Genomic DNA, 22004 nt, shown 5'->3' with positions numbered 1-22004 from the left:
CTATTTTTTCAAGTGAGCCAAGCTTTTTTGTAAGTCTTTATTAAACATGTATGTGGGACCTGAGTTTTCACCAGGAACCCAAATCCCGCTTAACCATGGCACTGAAAGGACCCTGCCCCTCTTACCTTTTAGAAGCCTTTTAAGGCTTATGGGGGCATGATTTGGCTAAAATTGAAAGTAAGGGGTGGAGCTTGTGAATTTCATCATGGACCCTATTAACTCCCCTCTGCCCACTAAATAATTCAAGTACTAAATGCTTCTGAAAAACCTGTGGTATTATGTGTGACCAAAGACAAGCTAGTCAGCTGCCACTTGGTTTTGGCCTGGGGGACAGGTCCAAAGCACTTAAACACTGTTAAGAGTGGCTAATCATGTAGGCTGCTATTTTGCACCTGATAAAATTGTGTTGTGTTTCTGTACTGATGTTTGCTTTACATATTTTTAAAAAATAATATATTGCAAGCTGCCTGGAGAACTGAAGATAGCCGGGAACATTTTGAATAAATAAATGTTGAATTCAGTTTACATCTTGCTCTTTCTGTCATTTGGACTTTATGGCCAGCTGTGGACTATTGAGGGTTATTTCAAGCTTACTCATTATTAGTTTCCTTTCATCTATGAAGGTGCTGTCAGGGACTTTACTTTTTCCCTTAGGATGGTTGTTTATACATCATCCAAAAGAGAACAAAAAAGGACACTAATTTAAATATGGTAATTTCTACATACAGATTCAAATGTAATAATAATAATAATAATAATAATAATAATAATAATAATAATAATATTTCTACCCCGGCCGGAGCCGGGCTCAGGGCGGTTAACATCTTAAAACTAACACAGTATACAAAGAACATAAAAACATAAAAACAGACAATCAATTAATTAAAATACATCTTAAAATTAGTTCAGAGCATATTAAAATCTGGACAGGTGGCAGTCCACATGTAAAATTGAGAGTGGTTAATATTCCCCAGGGCCAACTGTTACCACTGGTCTTATAAAGGACCTGTGAGCGGGCTAGGAAGCCTCTTATACAGAAAGAAAAAAATCAGGTTGAACCCTGACCAAAGGCCTGGTGGAACAGCTCTGTCTTGCAAGCCCTGCGGAAAGATATCAAATATCGCAGGGCCCTGGTCTCTTGTGATAGAGCATTCCACCAGGCTGGGGCCATGGCCGAAAAGGCCCTGGCTCTGGTCAAGGCCAGTCTAATGTCCCTGGGGCCTGGGCTCTTCAGGGTGTTATTATTTGCAGACCTTAAGGTCCTCCGTGGGGCATACCAGGAGAGGCAGTCCTGTAGGTACGAGGGTCCTAGGCTGTATAGGGCTTTAAAGGTTAAAACCAGTACCTTAAACCTGATCCTGTACTCCACTGGGAGCCAGTGCAGCTGGTATAGCACTGGACGAATGTGCTCCCACGGCAAGGAACCCGTGAGGAGTCTCGCCACGGCATTCTGCACCCGCTGGAGTTTCTGGGTCAGTTTCAAGGGCAGCCCCACGTAGAGTGAGTTACAATAATCAAGCCTACAATATAATATAAATGCACCTTATCATTGTGGGGAAGACTGACCTTCACATTCAAAATATGCTTGTCTGCACTAGTGTTTTTCATCTGATTGTATTAACAATTTCTAGCCACTGAAAAACAAATAGTAACTCATTTTGTCTCAAGTACTTTATGATTTGTTAAGTTGAACTTAAAGAAACTACAGAAACTGCATTTGCACTGAATTCCCACTCAGCTAGGAAACTGACCGTGTGACCTTGGACTGGTCACCATTTCTTAGCCTAACTCAGACATGAGCATAAATGAAGCGGGAAGGAAACAATTATCTTGCTTCAAGCTGTCAAATTTCTATTGGTTCACAAAGGAGCCAATTCCTGATTTTTGCGGAAATGGCTTTGCTCATTTCAGAGCCAATCGTGTTCACTTCAAATTTATTCTGTTCCAAAGATGCCAGCCTAACTTTACAACTAAGAAACATCAAGGCACAGTAATGGGTGACTAGCTTAAGATTAGTTGATGAATTCTTAGCACAGTATTTTTAAGCAGAAATATTAAATAGCAATGCTTTATTCATAAGCTTTCTACTAATCACTAAATAATCACAGCTTCCCAATGCTGAATTGGGAGCCTGGGCTTGCAGAATTAAGCATAGCTCCCATGTGAATTAAAAACTGAACACTTCTCCCTTTAGACATTAAACACTTACGTCACCTCCATTATCAGAAAACTAGAACAAGAGAAAACAAACATTTGCTTTTATTCACACAACAAATCAATTATTTTTCCTTCCAGGATATAGCCAGCGCCCCCCCCCCCCCTCACACACACACATACACCCAGACCAGCCACAAGCTTTCCCTCCTTATTCTTGTGTAAAACCCCTATGGAATGCCAGGTACGCAGCCCTTTTTGCTCTTTTGGAGCAGCCATAGTGTGGTTTTGAAGAGATCTGAAGAAAGAGAAAGAATAGAAAATTACACCTTGAGGGAGTAAACCTTTATTACATACATAGCCCTTTATTACCCAGAGGGAGTAAAAAGGAAACATTCAGAGACCACCACCATGGAATAAAGAGCAGTTGTTGCTTTCTCCCCTCCCCCAGAACATTTATTCAGCAGTAGCACTGCCAGGGTGTGTAAATGAGGCCTATGGATGTATCCCAGGATTGTGAAGCCATACACGTCTGAGAGCTTCTAAATGCTTCGCTATGTCTAACTCCATCCACTGTATTCTCTTCTGTTGCTTAGGAACAATTTAAATCACACCTACCCAAGCTGTTCCTCTTTCCCCTCCCCTTTCCTATTAGGTAAGTCCTAGCTCAAGAATGTAATACATTCTATTAAGTTGCCACTTGCTGTTTCCCCTTCTTCCTTTCAAGTACAGTGGTACCTCGGGTTAAGTACTTAATTCGTTCCAGAGGTCCATTCTTAACCTGAAACTGTTCTTAACCTGAAGCACCACTTTAGCTAATGGGGCCTCCTGCTGCCGCCACACCGCCGGAGCACGATTTCTGTTCTCATCCTGAAGCAAAGTTCTTAACCCGAGGTACTATTTCTGGGTTAGAGGAGTCTGTAACCCGAAGCATATGTAACCCGAGGTACCACTGTAATGTGGTGGGCTTGAGGCACTGCATTTGGGGCTCCAAAAAATATTTGGGGCCCCAGCATTTCCCACTCTCATTCATCCTACCATGGTCTGAACTTAGGTCCCATAGCTCCCTCCACACAGCAAGGAGTAAGTGGATAGAGAAAGAGGGTACTCTTTCCTTGCCTGTTTCCCCTTTCCTATTTACGGTAATGTATACAAAGATTTCTCCGAGTACATGCATCTCCCAACTCAGGGTTATAGCTCTCAGCAACCATTAACAAACTACAGTGCCCAGAATTCTTTGAGGGAAAACTTTATTTGGAACGTGCTTTAAAGGTATAGGGTCAGATGACTGAGTTCAGCTGTTGGTTTTCAATACTAGGGTCAAAGAATGCGCAGGGTACCTTTACCACTGAAAAACTGCAGTGTCTTGTCTTCTCACACACTTATAATTCAGGAACAGTTTCCCTCTGAGCAGGATTTTCTATATAAGGTATGTGTCTACAATCCTCTTGTTGCAGAAACAAAGAATACAAATACCGTATGGGTTTTCACTCTGCCTCTGTGTTAAAAACAAGCACTTTCCTTGCACAAACGCCTTCTGCTCCCTGTCTCTGCTTGCAAACATTAGTTACAACTCTTAACTAGCTTTTCCTCATCTCAGTGGATTGTGAGTAAACTAGCCAATATTTAAACCAACTGAATTTAATTTGATGCTGAGAGTTATCAAATTAAAGGTGGTCCATGGGGAAAAATGCATTTCAGCCCCTCCACTTAAAGAGTGGAAGAGAAACCTGCAACAAAGTGTAGGAGCCTGCTCATAAGCCATATGCCTGAAAACTACCTTTAATAATTACTGAAGGCCTTTCCCCATGTTTTCTCCTCTGCCCTAGCGATAAAAGATATTTTATCTGTTAGAAGGAATCACAGGATTCACTTTGTTATAAACAAAGCACTACAGTACTTTCCATTCTAGATATTGTATATACTAGCGTTGGAATACAAGGAGCAATATGTTTGAGAAATGAGCTTTCAGCGTTATCATCTCTGTACTAAATTCACTATTGCTGCAGGGAACTACCAGAAATTCATGGTTCACCTGATAACAAGAGTAAGGCTGCTGAGAATTACTGGAGTAGTTCTGAGGATCTTTGTATTTCAATGATTAAATGGGGCCAGTTGATCTTTTGCCTTTTTTCATTTTAGCTAAATCTCTCCCCATGTTTGTCATTTTGCCTGCAGCAAGGTGAATAAAAGCAGTTTTGTTTTGATATTTTTCTTAATCCATTGTGTGCCTTTGTGTTTCTATCATTCTCAAAGGACAAAAGGAAAAAGCTACCTCCCTGCTGTCACCTTTTCAGCTATTTGCTAACCTGCCATCCCCTGACCCCCATCTGGTAGTGTAACAGATGAACAAAACATTGCCAAAAGGAATTCTGCAGATTACCAATGTGGAATCTGAACATGATAGAGGATCAAGGCTATGTACCATCACTGTTTAATTCAAACTTTTTGTATTAAATATTTTAAATTCAAACTGGATTTTTCTATATTTTCTACCATTATTTCACAGTTCTGCCTTCTTTCATAAAATTAATTTTCTGATAGTTGTATATAGACAAAAACACTGTCAGTATATGGAAACATCACAGCTGCAGACAGCCAGATTGTTGACATCACGTGATGTCTACAAGTACTATCTTGTATTTGTAAATCATTTTTCTCAATATGTATGGATTTACATTTTGCAGAATCCCAGAGAAACCTTAGAAAGGTTTAAGGAGTTTTGTGATAAGGTTAAGAATATTCATGATGCTAACATTGATTTTCTTTTCACAGATGAGAAGCCAATTTTTCTTTCACAGGATTTTCAGGATTTCCTTGAGAAGCAAGGGATAGAGCACAAGGTTGCTGTTTCAGAGGCTGCATGGAACAAAACTGTCTGTGTAAAAGTGAACAGAGAGTTGCAGAATGGCATGAAGGCACAATTGCTGAGTTCACACTTGCCACATGAGTTTTGGGCTGAATCTTTATCATGTTTTTGTTACTCTTGGGTGAGAAAGGTTTAAAAAGGTATGGAATGTTCTCCTTTTGAGAGGCTATTCCAAAGAAAACCTTCTGTAGCGCATTTTAAGGTTTTTGAGTCTCAAATCAGGACTGAAACTCCAGATGGGGTGAAGAATGCTAGAAGCATTTTTGTGGGTTATGAAAAGGGTCTCTACAGAGTAATTTTGTCTGAATCTGGTCAGGTGATTCTCACAAAATTTCTAGAGAGTGCTCCTGGACAGGAGAGAGTAATATTTCACACATTTCCCACTGCTGATGATTCAGATGATGAATGTGATTATTCTGATTATAGTGGTACTGAAAGTGACACAGAAACCTTACAAAACTGATGACGTGTTGAGTCACTGAGGTACATTTTTTTTTAAAGACGGGGGGGTCATAATTTCACTAATATCTGTTCTTTTTCTGTTTCAATTATTCTGTTTCAGCCTTCTACATTTAATCCAAACCCATTTTTTGTCCTTGCTCTTCATCTTTACTACATCTGTTTCTATATTTCCTGTGGTCTTCCTATATGGTTTCTTCGTTTATTTAATTTTGAGTGCTTTTTTGCAGTGGCAAATCTTTCTCCTGGGGAGAATGAAGAGATACTTTCAGGGCACAATGCTGCAACTTACTGGCTGTGTGCCAGCAAATATAAATGCTTGTTAAAAACATTTGACAAACAACTGCTGTGTCTGAGCCATGGTACACAGCAGGGCTTCATACTAGTGGTCTATGGAATGAGCATAGGACACTCCAAGAATCAGCTCATATAACTGTCAGCAGGTGGTGGCATTGTCATATAAAGTTGCACAATGTAGAAAAATGGAATGTGATGGGCCTTTGACTATCGATAAGATGACTGCTGACTTAGTGCCCCAGTAAATTACTGGACACTAAAGCACTAACTAATATGTGTTAACATTTTGCAATGAAGAAATGGTAGGCAGGAGTTTCAGTAGGGCTGCAATAACTCACAGCATACTCATTCCTCCTCATTCCTCAAGCTGCTGTTAGGTGATGGGCAAACCCCAAGTTGATGTACCCTTAGAATAATAAAGAAAATAGAGCACTGTATACAGACATTTGAGGGTTAGGGCTGTTCTTTCGTTGTTGCACTCTTGAGAGTACATGCATCTTTGGGATGCAAGAAGCTCCACTGAGAACTGCAACTGACACTGGCTGGAGTCTTACACTGCAATTAGGACTGTGGAATCTTAGGTGTCATTTTTTGTGTGAAGTAAGCATGAGTGAGACTGGCAATGCCTATTCTGGCAAATGCACAGATTTGGAGCTAAATTCCATATATCCTGGGTGGATAGGGTGCTTGATTTTTGTTGTGGGACAAGAAAAGAAAGGTACTAGTGCTCTTACAGCAAATGAATATGTGAATGACCAAACCAGTCCCAGTTATCTAACCATAATTTGTTTTCCAGCAGCAAAACATGATATGAAACCCTGGTTTTGCTCGCATAACTTGTTCTAACTATGATTTGGTACTATGTACAAACCTAATGGATTTGCTCACTTATTGCTTTTTGGCACCCACCTCAAATGCATGCCAAGCTATAGGCATGAGGCAAGAGCATCTGTAAAACAGACCATAATATAGGTTGTTTAGGAACTTCATGGGGGGGGGGTTGCCTAAAATACTTTCACACATGAATGCAACAACAACAACAAAATCTAGATTTTGCTGAACCATTCTTTGCTAATTTATTTTAAGATTATCTTTCCCTGACTTTTCATCTCTTCACCAGAGGGCACTCTTAACTAAAAGATAGGACTCAAAAAAGTCTATCAAAAAATACTTGTTTTCAGCTATAAAGAGATTAGAGGAAGTCTCAGTTCTGAAAAGCATATTTTACATTTAGTATTTTTAAATTTTAAAAAACAAACCTTATACAGAAGCTTCTATGTAGTATTTCATCTTCTGTACTAGTTGAATGAATATTCTGCTGTTCTTTGAGATTAGTAGAGTGGTTTCATCACTTTAGAACAATATCTGCTTCAAGGCTGTTCTGGAGAAGAAAACCAAATGTGTCAGGAACTTGCCACCCTCTTCCAAATTATTAGATGTCACGTTGTCAAAGCCTTTACAATCTTATCTTTACCTTATTCTCTAGGCAGAGTCTGGATCTCTACATGCATCCTTTCCTAAAATGGAAGTGCTCATGTCGTATCATCCTGGGCTCCCATTTTATCCTGTGGGTAATCCTTCTGCTTAAAGTATTTTATTTGACATGGAATTTTCCATTGACTCTTGTGGTGCAGACTCTCAAGCTTGAGTTCATCATGCTTACACTTCAATTCCTTTTACTCAACAGCTTGAGCTATCATAGAATTGTAGAGTTGGAAGGCACCACAAGGGTCATCTAGACCAACCCTTGCAATGCAGGAATCTTTTGCCCAACATGGGGCTCAAACCTATGATCCTAAGACCAAGAGTCTCATGCTGTCATAACACTGTTTCTGGTTTCATCCTCTGTCTTTTATACTGTGCTTCTTTCTGCCTGGACCTGTTGCCAGACTTTATCCTGCAAATGCATCCAGATTTATGCTCCTTATTATGAGTTTCATTTGTGCATTACTTATTCAGTCTTTCCAAATCCTGTTATTCCATTTTCACAGATTTAAACTTTTTTGTTCTGAGGGATATGCAGGAGGATGTTGAATTTAAATAATGCCAGCTTGTAGGAAAGACTCTGAAGTTTTTGCAAATGACTTCTATCTATTGCACTGATGAAATCCTTTCTTAATTTTCCTAAGGGAACTGATTTGAGAGCTCTGTCTAGAACAAGAAAAAAGCCTGAAATTGATGTATAGATGCTGCTGCTTCAGGGCCCCTGCATGCTACCAGCCCACTCATAAAATGAGTCATGGTAGCAGTGTGAAGGTTTAAGTCCATACATCTGAGCAAGAGCTAACAAGCTATATTTAAATAAAATCCCAAGAAAACACTCTTGGAATAAAAACAGGCCACTGTATTTGCTTGTAATATATATTAGAAAATTCATAAACTGAAACCATTTATTTTCAGATTTCTAATCGTGTTATCTGTTTTAAGAAATCAACATAGATTCATTTGCCTAAAGTAAACAGGATATTGCTTTTGCAGCAGTGAATTAAGTGTTTGTTGTACAGCACTAAACAATAAAGGTACTGGAATAGTAAAATTCTGCCACAATTAGAAAACTCACTAAAAACACAATCTGTTTTGCTCCTATACCTTTAACAGCAGCTGTTTTCACAGAAAAAAGTAGGTGAAGCTTTTTACAGCATGATGTTAATCATTATGTTAATATATGTAGATAAAAAAGTTCTAAAAGATACAGGAACAGTTAGTAACCCTAGCTTTGACTCTTTCAGGGATTTTCCACCTTTTGTTTAGACTTCAGAAATAATGTTGCTCAATACACTTTTTTCTTTTTAAAGCTATTTAAAGTAAAATGTGAAAATATGGATTTCTCAGCTAAAGTAAGCAGATATAATGGCCTTGTTCTCACTGAGGTGGCAAGCCTGTATCCCAATTGTACTATTTCAGATGGGATATCACCACACTGAATGATCTTTTGTGCAAAAAATAGCACCACCCTAGTGCATAAAACATATGAATCATATGTTGAATCAGATCTAAGGCTTATCTATATTGGACATGAGCACAACAGCACTCCCCCTACTGGAGAGTTCCACAGCTGCTGGTATTCAGAGCTATATTAAATTATGGTGCAATGTTGCTGGAAGTGTAGTCAGGATCCCATTATCCTCCTCCCAGCATACATGTACTATCAAAGTATGCTAGTCTTTAAAAATTGTTTTTATGAGGGAGGATTCTATTATGTAAATCTCCACATGAAGTCTGAAGAGGCCAGAGAAAGATCCAGCTTAGTAAGAATTAGGCCATTGCTTTGCTGTGTTTCTCATATTCACTGATTTAGCTAATCAATTGTAGAATTAATTTTTCCACCTGAGAGAGAGAGAATAGGGGTGTGTATTAGGAGAGTAATGCCACAGAATTTAAGGCGGTCTTAAAAAAGACAGCTGTAAAATGTTAAATTGACCTCAGGGGAATACCTCCTAAGTTGTTTCATGACATGGTATATTTCAGTTTATTGCAGCATGATCAATATTCATTAGACCTGACCCCCACTTACCCCTAAAGAGACAAATTTGTGAGCTATCTTAGCATGGTGGTGCCACTTTTATCTTTTACATGGTGCATAGTAACACAGATTTGGTTCCAGCTAAAAATAGTTCTCAGTGGGAATGAGTGGCTATTGAAAAACTAGATCTCCTCCCTTCATCTCCCTGCAATGCTTTGTTAAATAGACATGTGTTACAAAGCTGTCATGCCTAGCAATTCTCTGGTCCTTCTAAGCAATAACCAATGAAGTAAAGCAGGGACAGGGAAACACATTAGGATTTTCTTTAAATAAATTAAAGCATTTTTACCCCACCTTTCAGCCAAAAAAGTTCAGAGACTGGCTTACACATAAATACAACTGTGCCTGTCCCCATAGCTATAAGGCACAAAAAAGGGGGATGAGGAAGGAGGATGAAAACCAAAAGCAAACTCAGGCATAACTTTTTAAAGATCTAATGAGACCAGGTGCAACGTGAACTGTTTAGGTAAATAAAGAGGCAAAGGGAACTAGTCTCAGCAGAGCCATTCAGTGGAATGGCCTTGTTTCATAACTCTCCATCTACTGAAGCATGCTTGAGGGAATGGCATCTACTAGGTAACAGCTGAGAAAGAACCTAAAGCAACTGGCCTCTTAGCAGAGCCAATGGAATGCCCCTCCTTTCTCTCCCTCTGCTTTGCAGCTCAGTGACATCCTGCCTCATCTCTGCTGTTAACTAAATGTTACAAGGATTGTATTGTTACTATTCAAGGAATTCAGAAAACCTCTGCTTTATTATGTTTGAGATATATATTATTAATTATTATTAGTAGTAGTAGTAGTAGTAAATAAGCTATAAATTATACTGATCAGCAATTTGATGGGGAGTGTGGGAGACACCTCTAAATCTAGCTCTCTTCTCCCATCTCTGGTCAACTGAGCGAAACTACATCTTTTTTCAACATTAAATATGTACAGGTCTAGCAGCAGAACCAGACTTGGAAATCACGCACAGTACTTGTTAAAGAATGCAGTTTCACATGGATGCAGGTATGATCCTAGCTAGAATGGGATGTGTAGGTGTGGAAGTAATTTTAGAATATAAATATGGGCTTGTTTCTGTAGAAGATGCAAGCTGGGGAAGGGGAACCCAAAGTATGTAATTCACTATGCAGGAGATGTAAGAAGTGTGCTTCATCCATCTGAGGCTCATCATCCAAAGGCAGAATTTCATTAGTGGGCCTAGCCTACTAAAAGCTGTTTGTATGCAGCTAACATTGCAGTCTAAGTATTTTTCAGATATAAAGCATGATTTCCCTTCACACTGGACCATTAAAAAAAATTCTATGCATTTTGATTTTATGGTCTTGGCTTTAACGATGCATGCTATTTATTTCTTCACTGTGCCTTACTTTCCCCCAATCCAATTGTCCATCTCATTTATTTCCCAAAAAGGATGCCTTTAAGAGTAGTTTTAAATACACACACCCAAATCCCTAAGCCTGTCTTTTGATTTCACAGTTAACATAACTTCAGTGTAAACATTTTCAAACAGCCAATGCTGTATTTTTCTCAGAAGTGGGATATTATAAACATGCTATTTTCTGACATCTGCAATTGAGATGACAGAGGCTGCTGCAATATTCATCAAATGGAGTATATGCATTTGTCCCTAATACTTGAATGCAAACAGAATAAGAGGTTGAAGGAATCTTAAGAGGTCATCTACTCCAGTCCCTTTCTCAATATAGGTTCTATAATGCAGGATGCAACACTATCCCTGCAAGCTTGCCATTAAGCCTCTGTTTAAAAGATATCCAAAGAAGGAGGGAGGAAGTAGTGGTAACAATGAATAGCTGGTAACCATTCAGAAGTGTCTTCTAATGTTTAACTGAAATTTGTTTCCCTGAAATTTCCACCCACTGGTTCTAGTCCTACCCTCTATATATACCCAGTCAGCTCAATGCACCGCCTTATATCCAGCTCCTTATTGTGCCACCACAAATGCTTGAAAAAGAATGGTGTTACAATTGAATCCAGGCTCACTGAGAGCATGATGCAGAGACAAGCAGATGACAGGAAAGTTCTGTTCATACTATGATTCCACAGACCCTAAATGTGTGGAGAAAGAATCAGGATCTCATCAGCTGTGTCTGTCCCTGACCACTGAGCAGTGCAAGTTATTTGTGCATGGGCTCTTTATAGCAGTTCTGCTGAATGTGTGGAGGTCAATTCAGTCATTCAGAGTATGCAGAATCCTCACCTGAACCCAGCAAGTGAAGGACAAATAAAGGAGAGTAAAGGGGAAAGTTCAGAGCCATTCTAGAGTTACCATCCACTACCAAGATTAGCAACTCAAACTGTACAATTAACTGTGTGAATTGTGGTTATCATGCAATGAACTTTCTCACTCCAATTGGTAAACAACTCTGCTATGGATTTGGAATGGGAAACACGAAGATCCTAGCTCATGTGAGTAAGCTATACTAAATGATACAGCCAAGGGTGTGCAGGAAACTCACTACAGGATTGTTGATCCCTGTGATAAATAGACCAGCTTGCAGTTAACAATGCCTGATGCTCTGTAACTCCTGTCCTCCTTCTGTAGGTGGGCACACAGAACAAGCCAGTTTCTCCCCCTTGCTGGTGATTCACACCAGGACTAGGATTAGCTCTGCACATTGGTGTGAATCACAGAATGTGTCTGAGGTGTGGTATATTGTAAGGCACTGTCACAGGGACAATATAGATAACTAGAAATAACCCATCCCAGCCTGTTCCTTCTTCCCACCCTCCCTTCACTTTTCATGTACAAAAGGGTTGGATCATAGCCATTGTTTTCAGTAGTGAGTATAATCAGGAGCTTGATTAATGGTGGTGTCATTTCAATCCCCAGTGAAATGAAAATATTACCATGCATTTGAAAACAACCCGAAAGTGGTTGGAAGAATTGGCTCTAAACCTCACTGATTTTAATACTTCTGTTTAAGTGTATTTGGAATGAGTCTTCTCACATAATTTACATTTTATTTTACCTTTTTATATGTGTGGCTTTTAACACACACACACACACACACACACACACACACACACACACACACACACCATTGTTTGTAAATGCTAAAAATATAGCTAATTTAATTCAAACTGTTCTAAAGCAGCATTGGGTGTAATCCAGCTCTATTCAAATCAATGGGAATTTCGCCACTGACTTCAATTGGATGTAGAGAACAGCTTTTCTTTTAGGACTTTACTTGCATCTACCAAATGTAGAGGGTACTGAAGTTGTCTTAGGAACAAGATAGTGGGAAGTGTTGACAATATTTGACTGCACCTGTTTCAATCAGATTTTTTAAAATATGACAGACTACATCATGTTTTTGTGGATGTTTATTATTCAGATGTTTGTTTCAGAGAATGTTAGCGCTGGTGCCAAAATGAAAAATCACTGAACAGTTATAAAAGATATTGCTAAGGAAGTCATAATTCATACTTCTACATGTTATGAAGGAAGAGGAGCTATAATTTTGACTGTAATACAGATGTGCACCTTGCCAGGATTATATAATGCTGTACTACAGTATTGTTAGTTCCAGAAAATATCTAGAAAATGTGAACAAAGTGCAAGTGCTGGTTCTATGTCAGAGTGTGATGCCTGATTCAGCCCTAAGCCTAAGACTCTTAATCAGATGAAATCCCTGGGGTCATGAAGTCTGAAAACTTTATGGAACACCTGCTCTCCAGCACTATCCCAGATACCTCCAGCCTCAGGAGGCCAGGTCTAACGGTAGCTGAGGACCCTGAGGGACTGAGGACCCCTTGGGAGTAAGATACCCGGAAGAGAACCTAGAAGGCTGGGCTGACCAGTTGTAGCTGGTCCTGGATGGACCTAGGTGATCAGGCTACAAAAGCTTCCAGTTGCTGTTAGTTGCTGGAAGTTTTTTATATATATATATATATATCCTGACTGACCCAGTGCATCTGTTAAGACTTTGTTCTTGGAATCCTGCCTACGGTTGGACTATTTCACTGTGTTTGACCTTGGTCTTGTCTCACGAACTTGCTATCATGCCTGCTTTTGTACACTCTCACCTTAGCTCCTTCTTAGGAAGCTGTGTTTCTGAGTTAATATCTCACTGCTGTGGGAATGATTAGGAAGGTTGGAGAGGATATATTGTTTTGCTATTATCCCTCCTCTCTCACACTAGTGAGCAAGCAGCAGAGCACATTCCCTTTGCAACTTATTGGAAGCAAGTTGATGACTCACTAGAGTCTTTTAATTAAACAATCCAGTCTGACTTGTCCAGACTAGAGCCTTCCTGGTAAATTTCCCCTTTATTTCCCTCTTAAAATAAGAATAACACAACATAGTCTTCTTGAAAATAACAATAAGAGTTTTACTCACATTCTGTTCACAGTTCGTTAGCATGAGCCATGCGCTGGTTATGAGCCAGGAACAGTGGAGATCCTGAAGTGACGTTAGTCAGCACACAGCTTATCCTTTACACACGATGGAGGCCACAAGTAGCAAGTCTGAGATTTAGCTCAGACTTCTTTTCTCTACAATTGTAACTACAACCACAACATAAAGCCTGCCTTCAGTTTACTGCTGAAACTGGAAACTTTCCTGGTCATCTTGTAAAAGTAGAGAAAAGTGATGTTAAAGACACATGATGTGCTTTTAATAGTTGATGTACTCTGTACCTGAGTATCTTAACCAAAGCTTAGAATATTAATGAGGAGTTACCTTATGCCACTTCTGTCTTCTATACAGTGCTTAGGACTTTATATACATAGTAGTCAGGGCTATGTTTAGCCTGTAATTTGAGGACCACACCATGCAACATGGGAATTTAGTGTTAGAGTGAAGAATCCAGAATTCTTCAAATGACAGCTTTCATTAAAAAAAGGAAGAGCAAAGGACCAGTTATCACATTTTAAGCATGTGCCGTATTGCCATTTTGAAATAAATAGATTTCAATGGATTTTTAGAAGACCTGTCACCTATGGTTCTATATGCAGGCTTCCTACCAGCCACTTCACTATCAGTTTAATTTAATTCCACCTTTCTAATGCCTGAACTATGGAGATGACTGCAGTGATTAAAGCAGCAGTCTGTTGTGTGTGCACACAGAAGCATTTTGTGCATGCATATTTCTATCTCAGAAGATGTCCATAATGCCAAGTGCCTGACCCTGTGTTTAACAGTGACCACTGTGTGGATTACAGGACTGGAGGTGCCAAAACAGAATATCCAGTCCCCGGTGTCCCCAAGTGTGGCTGTATCTTTGGTTGAACTTGGGGAGGATACAACAAGCTGTTTTCATAAGATAAAGGGAAGATAGAAGATTTCTGATTTTAAACATAGGGAGGAATTCAACGTCACACTCTTCTTATTGTTCCGTCAGCACAAGCATTTCTGCTTTTCTCCTAACCCTCCAGAGCAGATTTGGGGAGCTGGGCGGGGGGAGCCCTTCTGTTCTAGAAGGAGCTCTGGTGCTGGCTTCCACTAGTATGCTGTGTTAGTTGAATCTAGGCCACAGTTTGCCTCTTCTTTCCATACAGAAAATAGAGGAAGCAAGGCTGAGAAGGCAGGACAGACATACAAAATAAAGACTTATTTGATTTGGCATTTTGTAGTGTGTAGTCTTAGCTACACCAATTTAAATTCCTTGTCTTCTTAATATAGCCTGTAATTACGCTGTGGGGTGTGGGCTATTCATCAAGTGTCTATTTAAAGTACCTAATAAGCTATCTCTGACAGTTTTGTGATTGGAGTTCTATAGAAATGAAAGTAAAGAAGACAGCCCCCCCCCCCAAGTTTGAATGCTGACATTTATTCTGCTGTTTTAATTTAGAATTATTTGAAAATTGAACATGTAAAAAAGGAATTTTGCTAATTTTGGGGGGAGGAGTTATTGCATCACTAGCTACAAAAACAAGTTTATTGTAGCCACTTACACACTGTATATTTAAAGCACATGGTCGCCCCCCCCCCCCCGGCACCCCATCTAGGAAACAGTAATTTGTTAAGGGTGCTAGGAATTGTAGTTCCATGAGGGAGTTTAAGAAGTACTGGAGAGTGCATCTAACTAGATTTTTTTTTAATGGATTTTGTAGCTAAAGCCACTAAAGAATTCTGCAAGTTGTCAGCATTGTGAGCACCAGGTTCCCTTAGAACTGCTCTCACACATGATCTGGAGTTCTTAACCTGAGGTACTATTTCTTAACCCGAGGTACTATTTCTGGGTTAGTGGTGTCTGTAACCTGAAGCGTATGTAACCCGAGGTACCACTGTAGTTTTCACTCAGGTCCACGTTAGTTACTTTAGGCGGGAAACCCTGGGTTGTTGTTGCTACAATGTTGACAGCCAGCTGCCTATAAAAGCAGGCCGGCTAAGCTGTTTGCTGTTCAGTTCTGTTCCAGCTTACAAATAAAGAGCTGTTTGAAGAATCGCTGTGTCGTCTAATATGTTTACCCACAACGTAACACTTCTGGTTGACTCCTGGTTGACAGGAGGCCCTAATTGGCTGTCAATCTGTGTCCTCTACTCCAGTTCTATGTAGACAACTGTGTAATTTTGACAACTGTGTATTTATTTATTTTTTACTTTGCAGTACCTAGCACATTGGTTGTTCAGTACCCCTAACTGGAAACATTAGAAACCACCAAAAGAATGGATAAAATATGCAGGTATTTTTTAAAGAATCTTTCCCTAAGGGAAAACAGTGCCAGAGCGTCAAGATGCTCTCTCTTTCTACAAATTTGCCAGAAGTGCTAATTATACCATAAATGCATGCGAACGTACAGGTCCATAAGTTGGAACATATAATTATGTGCATATCTAATTGAAAGCTAATGATTTCTATCAAGCATAGGTGGACCATGGGCTTAACATACATTACGGTAGTTGCCAGTTTAGCAGAAACAAAGTGAAAACCCAAAAACATGTAAATGTGGCACTTAAGAGGAGAAATAAGAATAATGTTTATGTTCCCTTTATAATGCTCCCACAAATGGCTTAATGATTAGCTAATATAACAGAAGCAACAAAAGGAAATCTTATATAGATTATCTTGACAATTAATAAGATTCTCTTCCATTTGAGGGTCCTTAGAAATAAATAATGATGCACATAATAAAAACCCTAAAGCTGGATCTTGAAGGAGAATTAGAACTCTTGACATCATCATAATCAAGATAGATTATCAGTCTGCTTTGAAGCATCTTTTTTTTCATATGCAGTAAAATTTATGCCTATGTTTTGGATTACAGTCTATGTTCAAGATCCAAAGCAGATTAAGTACATACAAATTCCCAAGAGTACTTTGAACTTTTGTTTCCTTAACAGCAGCATGCAAATCTAGAGGAGTTCCAAAAAGCAGTTTGTAATATAGCATGGGAGTGTCTGCTCATCAAATTCCACTGAACATGAGCTACTCTAAAATAGCTCTTTGGATGCTAGACTATGGCTGCTTTCCAGCTACTCTATCTTAGTTTAATAAACCAGTGCACAAGCAAGCATTTCACCTGCATACAAAGCCTTTTTCCCTTCTCACTTTATAGAATGCGTCAATAATCCAGGAAGTTTCCCGTATCATACAAACTGGGAAAATATGGGTGCCAGCTTTGGAACAAACCAGGATCTTAAACCACAGTTGAAGCTGGTTTAAGATCCTGGCTTGTTACAAAACTGGTAACTAAATATTCCTCATTAAACTGGAATATGATAGTCTGACCATGCCTGTCTCCAACAGCTCCTCTAAGGTTCATGGCATCCAGTCCAAGGACTATCTCCTAACGCAGTGCGAACCAATGTAGTGACTTCCAGATGTTCTTAGATTACAACTCCCATTGTCCATGAGTCTTGACCATGCCAGTTGGGGCCGATATGAGTTGTAGTCCAACATCATGTAAGTCAGGGATCACTGGCGACGTCTGCTATAATGTAATGAGATGCTGAAGAAACTTAAAAGGGGTTCCTAGACTGGAGGTATCCCTCCCAGAAATCCAAAAGAAAAGAACACAGGCTCAAAGGGGAAAGATAGGCCTTTATTGAAATATAGCCTCAATAATAAGACTGCAAAGAACCACACCCAAAACAATGTTCCTTCAACACTTCCAGATTACATATGTGATTTGGTTTCACAAGAATCACAGCAATCTTACAGTTGCAACCAAATATTACAATTCCAAACCAATCAAAATCATTTAGCTTTGACTAATTTTCCTATTCACTAAATGTCTCCCAATATCCTCTTTTATCAAGCTACAAAACAATTCAAAATTAATCACAATTGCCATGCTTAGCCGATGCTCTTTTCATGCATAGAATGGCCACATAGAGTCTAACAGTTTTATCTTTTCAGTGTTCCAGAATGGACATTCACTACATAAAGCACTGTACCTGAAAACACTTAGTTTCTGTGCTGTAAAAGGTAGGCAGATACAGGCCTTTTCAATTTAGCTAGGCCATGGGCTCAAAAGAAAATGGAATAATCAAAATGATAGTTTTATGAAATTATTATTTTCTCCATCAGAGAATTGCTATTATTTCATGTGATTTGCACTTGCTATACGCATCTATCATCACATCTTCATTACCGTATTTTTCGCCCTATAGGACGCACTTTTTCCCCTCCAAAAATGAAGGGGAAATGTGTGTGCGTCCTATGGGGCGAATGCAGGCTTTCGCTAAAGCCTGGAGAGCGAGAGACGTCGGTGCGCACCGACCCCTCTCGCTCTCCAGGCTTCAGGAAGACATCTGCAAGCCTCGCATGCCCGGCGGGAGGTCCCGCCAGGCGCGCGAGGCTTGGGGCGGCAGCCTGCAGCCTGAAGCAGGGGGTGAGCTGCGGAGCCCACCCCCTGCTTCAGGCAGATGTCCGCAAGCCTCGCACGCCTGGCAGAAGGTACCGCCAGGCGCGCGAGGCTTGGGGCGGCAGCCTGCAGCCTGAAGCAGGGGGTGAGCTGCGGAGCCCGCCCCCTGCTTCAGGCAGATGTCCACAAGCCTCGCACGCCCGGCAGAAGGTCCCGCCAGGCGTGCGAGGCTTGGGGCGGCAGCCTGCAGCCTGAAGCAGGGGGTGAGCTGCGGAGCCCGCCCCCTGCTTCGGGCAGATGTCCTTAAGCCTCGCGCGCCCGGCAGAAGGTCCCGCCAGGCACGCGAGGCTTGGGGCGGTAGCCTGCAGCCTGAAGCAGGGGGTGAGCTGCGGAGCCCGCCCCCTGCTTTGGGCAGATGTCCTTAAGCCTCGCGCGCCCGGCAGAAGGTCCCGCCAGGCGTGCGAGGCTTGGGGCGGCAGCCTGCAGCCTGAAGCAGGGGGTGAGCTGCGGAGCCCGCCCCCTGCTTTGGGCAGATGTCCTTAAGCCTCTCGCGCCCGGCAGAAGGTCCCGCCAGGCACGCGAGGCTTGGGGCGGCAGCCTGTTCTGGGGGCTGGGGTTGTGGGAAGCTCAGGCTTCCCCCGCGCCAGCCCCCGCGCCTGGGGGGGAAATAAATTTTTTTCCCTTTATTTCCCCCCCAAAAAACTAGGTGCGTCCTATGGGGCAGTGCGTCCTATGGGGCGAAAAATACGGTAGTTTGTCTGTGGGCTGTTTTGCAACTTTCATCTTTCTCCCATTGCTGATGCTTTTCTTGTTCTGAGAAATGAAATCACTCTTTGCTGACCATAACAAAAGGAGATGGCAAAGAAAAGAAGCTGTCATGGTTAGGGGATCTGTGTGTTTGCGAGAGGCTAAATTCTAAAATCAAATTTTAATTAAAGCCATAATAAGTGTGTGAGGAAACAGAAAAAGTGATCCTTGGAACCGTTACAGTTTCTAAAATATGAACTCAAGCAGAAAGAGTCAAATAGAAAAAATCAGGACTCAGATGGAAGGCAGAGGAGACAACGTAAATGAAGCAGAACCAGCAGTATCTTAGCAGATGGTGTGAGATGCTGCTGGATAGACTTGACTCCTGTCTCAAAGTCACTGAATGCTTGCTGCCATGGGGATGCAGTAAGAAATTCATGAGAACACTTGTTCTCTTGTGGATTTGTCTCCATCTCCCAATGGTTTGTTTGTTGAGGGAACAGAAAGTTTTAAGAACACAGCGTCTTTTACTGTGGGTTGATTCCAGTTTCTTTAAGACATTGCTTCAACATTGGGCCAAACTAGAAAGCATCTTAAATATCCAATTGCATTCCACGTGTCTAGTTATTTAAAATAAAAGAACAACTTTTGAGGAGGAGGGGCCACTCAGCATGCAAGGAGTGGAGTTTTTAAACCTAACACCATCACCAATCTTGACCAAAAAAAAAAATCCCCAAAGCTATTTGTTCTGCGAGAGAAGCTGCTATCAGCACCAATAGTTAAAACTCCAAATCTTCCTGACCAGGCCTTCCTGTGGCTGCTTTTAATATTAAAAAAACTAGGCATCTTAGGTACAGTCACACATTTAATGCATTGTCTACTTTTGGAGCTACTTCATGGAGTTTAGTGTAAGTGGTTGCTAAGAAATCTTTTTGGAAGTGTGTCCTCTAGCAATACTTCCTCTGAATTCTGCATGGGCACAGTTCAAATGTCCAGAAAAGTTTACTGCCTGAATAGACGAAGCCTTATGCCTGTGAGAGAAACTCAGTACAGAGGGGCAGATGTAAACACTTTTATAAGATTTTTACTATTTTTAAAATAAACATTCAGAGTTCTTTATTCAGGGACTCGGGAGGGACTCACAATGGTATTCCATATTAATCACACATAAAATGTGATTAGGGAGCTTATAGAGCTGACAATTTTGCATGCATGATACAATTTACAAAAAATAAATTTTAAAAAAATCACAAAACAGTAAAATGCAACACCAACCTCTCAGAAGTCTGTTTTCTTCAGGCTCTCCTTGAAGAAACCTCTACGTGAAGTTTGATCTTTCATCGGCCCAAGAGGGAAAAGGGTCTTCTTATTTCACCTCAGCTCCACAGCGTTCTTCTCAAAATGGCTGACAGGGACAGCAATCCAGAAACTAACTTGCAGTCTTTTATAATATAAAACAGTATAAACGGACAAGGAAATTCGTGACTCATTTTGAAACTTTAAGGGAAGCCTCACTCCTAATCTGTTTTTAAAATGGCTTAGAGAATTGCCGAGAGGAGAAAGCAGGACACCATCCTAATCGCACTGAGGTAACTGGCTGTTTATGGGCCTTACTGAGCAAGTGCAGAATCATTAAAGCAATATACACCAGTGGGCTACAAAAACACCACAAATAAGGGAAAATATTAGGTTAGTATACCTGTGAAAATACCTCTTCTGAGATATTGGGCTGCCTCTGATTATGAGGTGCCTCGAGTCCAAAGCAGTCCAAGGTGACGTGGGCTAGGCCTGAGGCTTCAGAATTGCCTTGGAAGGTGTGTTTTCTTTTTGGGGGGTGGTGTCCCAAGTTGATTTATTTTGAACTTCCTACAAGTTCTCCAGCCGCTACATAAAAGGAAAATACTGTGGTAGTCATGTGAGTGACGGATTTAGCTTGCAACCAGAGAAAGACTTGTGAGGGCTCTGAAAGGGCGTATCAGAAGCTGTTTGCGTTGGGAGATTTTGTCTTGTGGGTGGCTGACACAAAACTCCCCAGCCTTGGAGCAGCCACCTTGTGAATGGTGCTGTGTCCCTTGGCCAGCCTATTTACCATTAGGCACATTAGCCAGCCTCCCTGTTAGCCATCCAACTCACTTCAGTTAGTGACAGCGGATAGAGGTTCCCAGAGCATGGATAACTGTGGCCAAGACATCGGCATTCAGGTATGGTCACAGTGGGTATATCAGAGAATATACAGTGGTACCTCGGGTTACAGACGCTTCAGGTTACAGACTCCGCTAACCCAGAAATATTACCTCGGGTTAAGAACTTTGCTTCAGGATGGGAACAGAAATCGCATGGGGGTGGCGCGGTGGCATCAGGAGGCCCCATTAGCTAAAGTGGTACCTCAGTTTAAGAACAGTTTCAGGTTAAGAACGGACCTCCAGAACGAATTAAGTTCTTAACCTGAGGTACCGCTGTATTGCTCATTATGGGGCTTTTAAAATGATGGGATTTAATGATTAGATTATAATAGATCGGAATGCTTTCTCTCTTCTCTCTCTCTCTCTCACGTTTCATTTAAAAGTTATATTTTCGTAGCCAAAAATGATCATTCTTCAATGTTGTTCACCAACGATTCCTCATATTCAGACTCCAAACCGTTACATATTTCTGATCCTTATGGCATGGTAGATTCAGTCACAGGAAAGAAGTTGCTGACAGACACAAATCTTTCCATCTCTGTTTCCTCGTGGAGCAGTATGATCTACTCTTGCTTGAGGCATCAAGAGTGAAAATGTTGACTCAGGCTGTATGGATGCAGATTTGGAAAGGTTCCCTGAAATCTCCCAAACAGAAAGGCAAAAAGAAATAAAGCTAAAGACATATAAAAATAGAGACAAGGCAGATTATTATAAAAAAATGATATTTTTATACATATTAAGACCTTGCTACAACAAGTCAAGAATCAGAAGCTAAGGTAGGGTAATTTATTGTTTTCTGGTACTGTTTATTAAGGAGGCCATCGCTTAAAGAAAACAATGTCTCAACACACAAACCCCAAGCTGTGTAACAGAAGTAACTTAGCTATCAGTTTTAAAAAAGGCAATGAACTCAAAAAAGTATATGCCAAAGAATACTTGACCAGAGCTAATAACTGAAATATAGTAACTCTAGATAATAATTATAAGGTTTATTTTC

At 40.6% G+C, this 22004-nt stretch overlaps 1 protein-coding gene and 1 long non-coding RNA gene across 9 annotated transcripts in view; one reads left to right on the top strand and one right to left on the bottom strand.

Annotated features, from left to right (window-relative positions):
• Nucleotides 1–21030, bottom strand: LOC310677113. 3 transcript variants are annotated; one of them, XR_014510925.1, is made up of 5 exons: nucleotides 20958–21030; nucleotides 20100–20229; nucleotides 13666–13895; nucleotides 7039–7160; nucleotides 1–2452 (listed from the first exon to the last, which is right to left on the bottom strand). It is a non-coding gene; the product is annotated as an uncharacterized lncRNA (long non-coding RNA). The 3 variants fall into 3 exon arrangements; XR_014510926.1 differs by lacking the exon at nucleotides 20958–21030 and adding an exon at nucleotides 20524–20734; XR_014510927.1 differs by lacking the exons at nucleotides 13666–13895; nucleotides 20958–21030 and adding an exon at nucleotides 20524–20734.
• Nucleotides 20206–22004, top strand: part of CNKSR2 (connector enhancer of kinase suppressor of Ras 2) — a 262387-nt gene continuing 260588 nt past the window's right edge. For 4 of the 6 annotated variants that reach the window (XM_083439384.1, XM_083439386.1, XM_083439389.1 and 1 more), the window contains exon 1: nucleotides 20405–20513. The gene's annotated coding sequence lies outside the window, so the exon portion shown is untranslated. Of the gene's footprint in view, nucleotides 20514–20913; nucleotides 21026–22004 lie in introns of those variants that run through there. The other 2 variants (XM_083439388.1, XM_083439391.1) reach the window with 2 other exon arrangements.

Source organism: Podarcis tiliguerta, assembly GCF_965153285.1.
Source record: "Podarcis tiliguerta genome assembly, chromosome: 4".
Classification (NCBI taxonomy): domain Eukaryota; kingdom Metazoa; phylum Chordata; class Lepidosauria; order Squamata; family Lacertidae; genus Podarcis; species Podarcis tiliguerta.
This window is presented reverse-complemented; position numbering and strand designations above follow the sequence as displayed.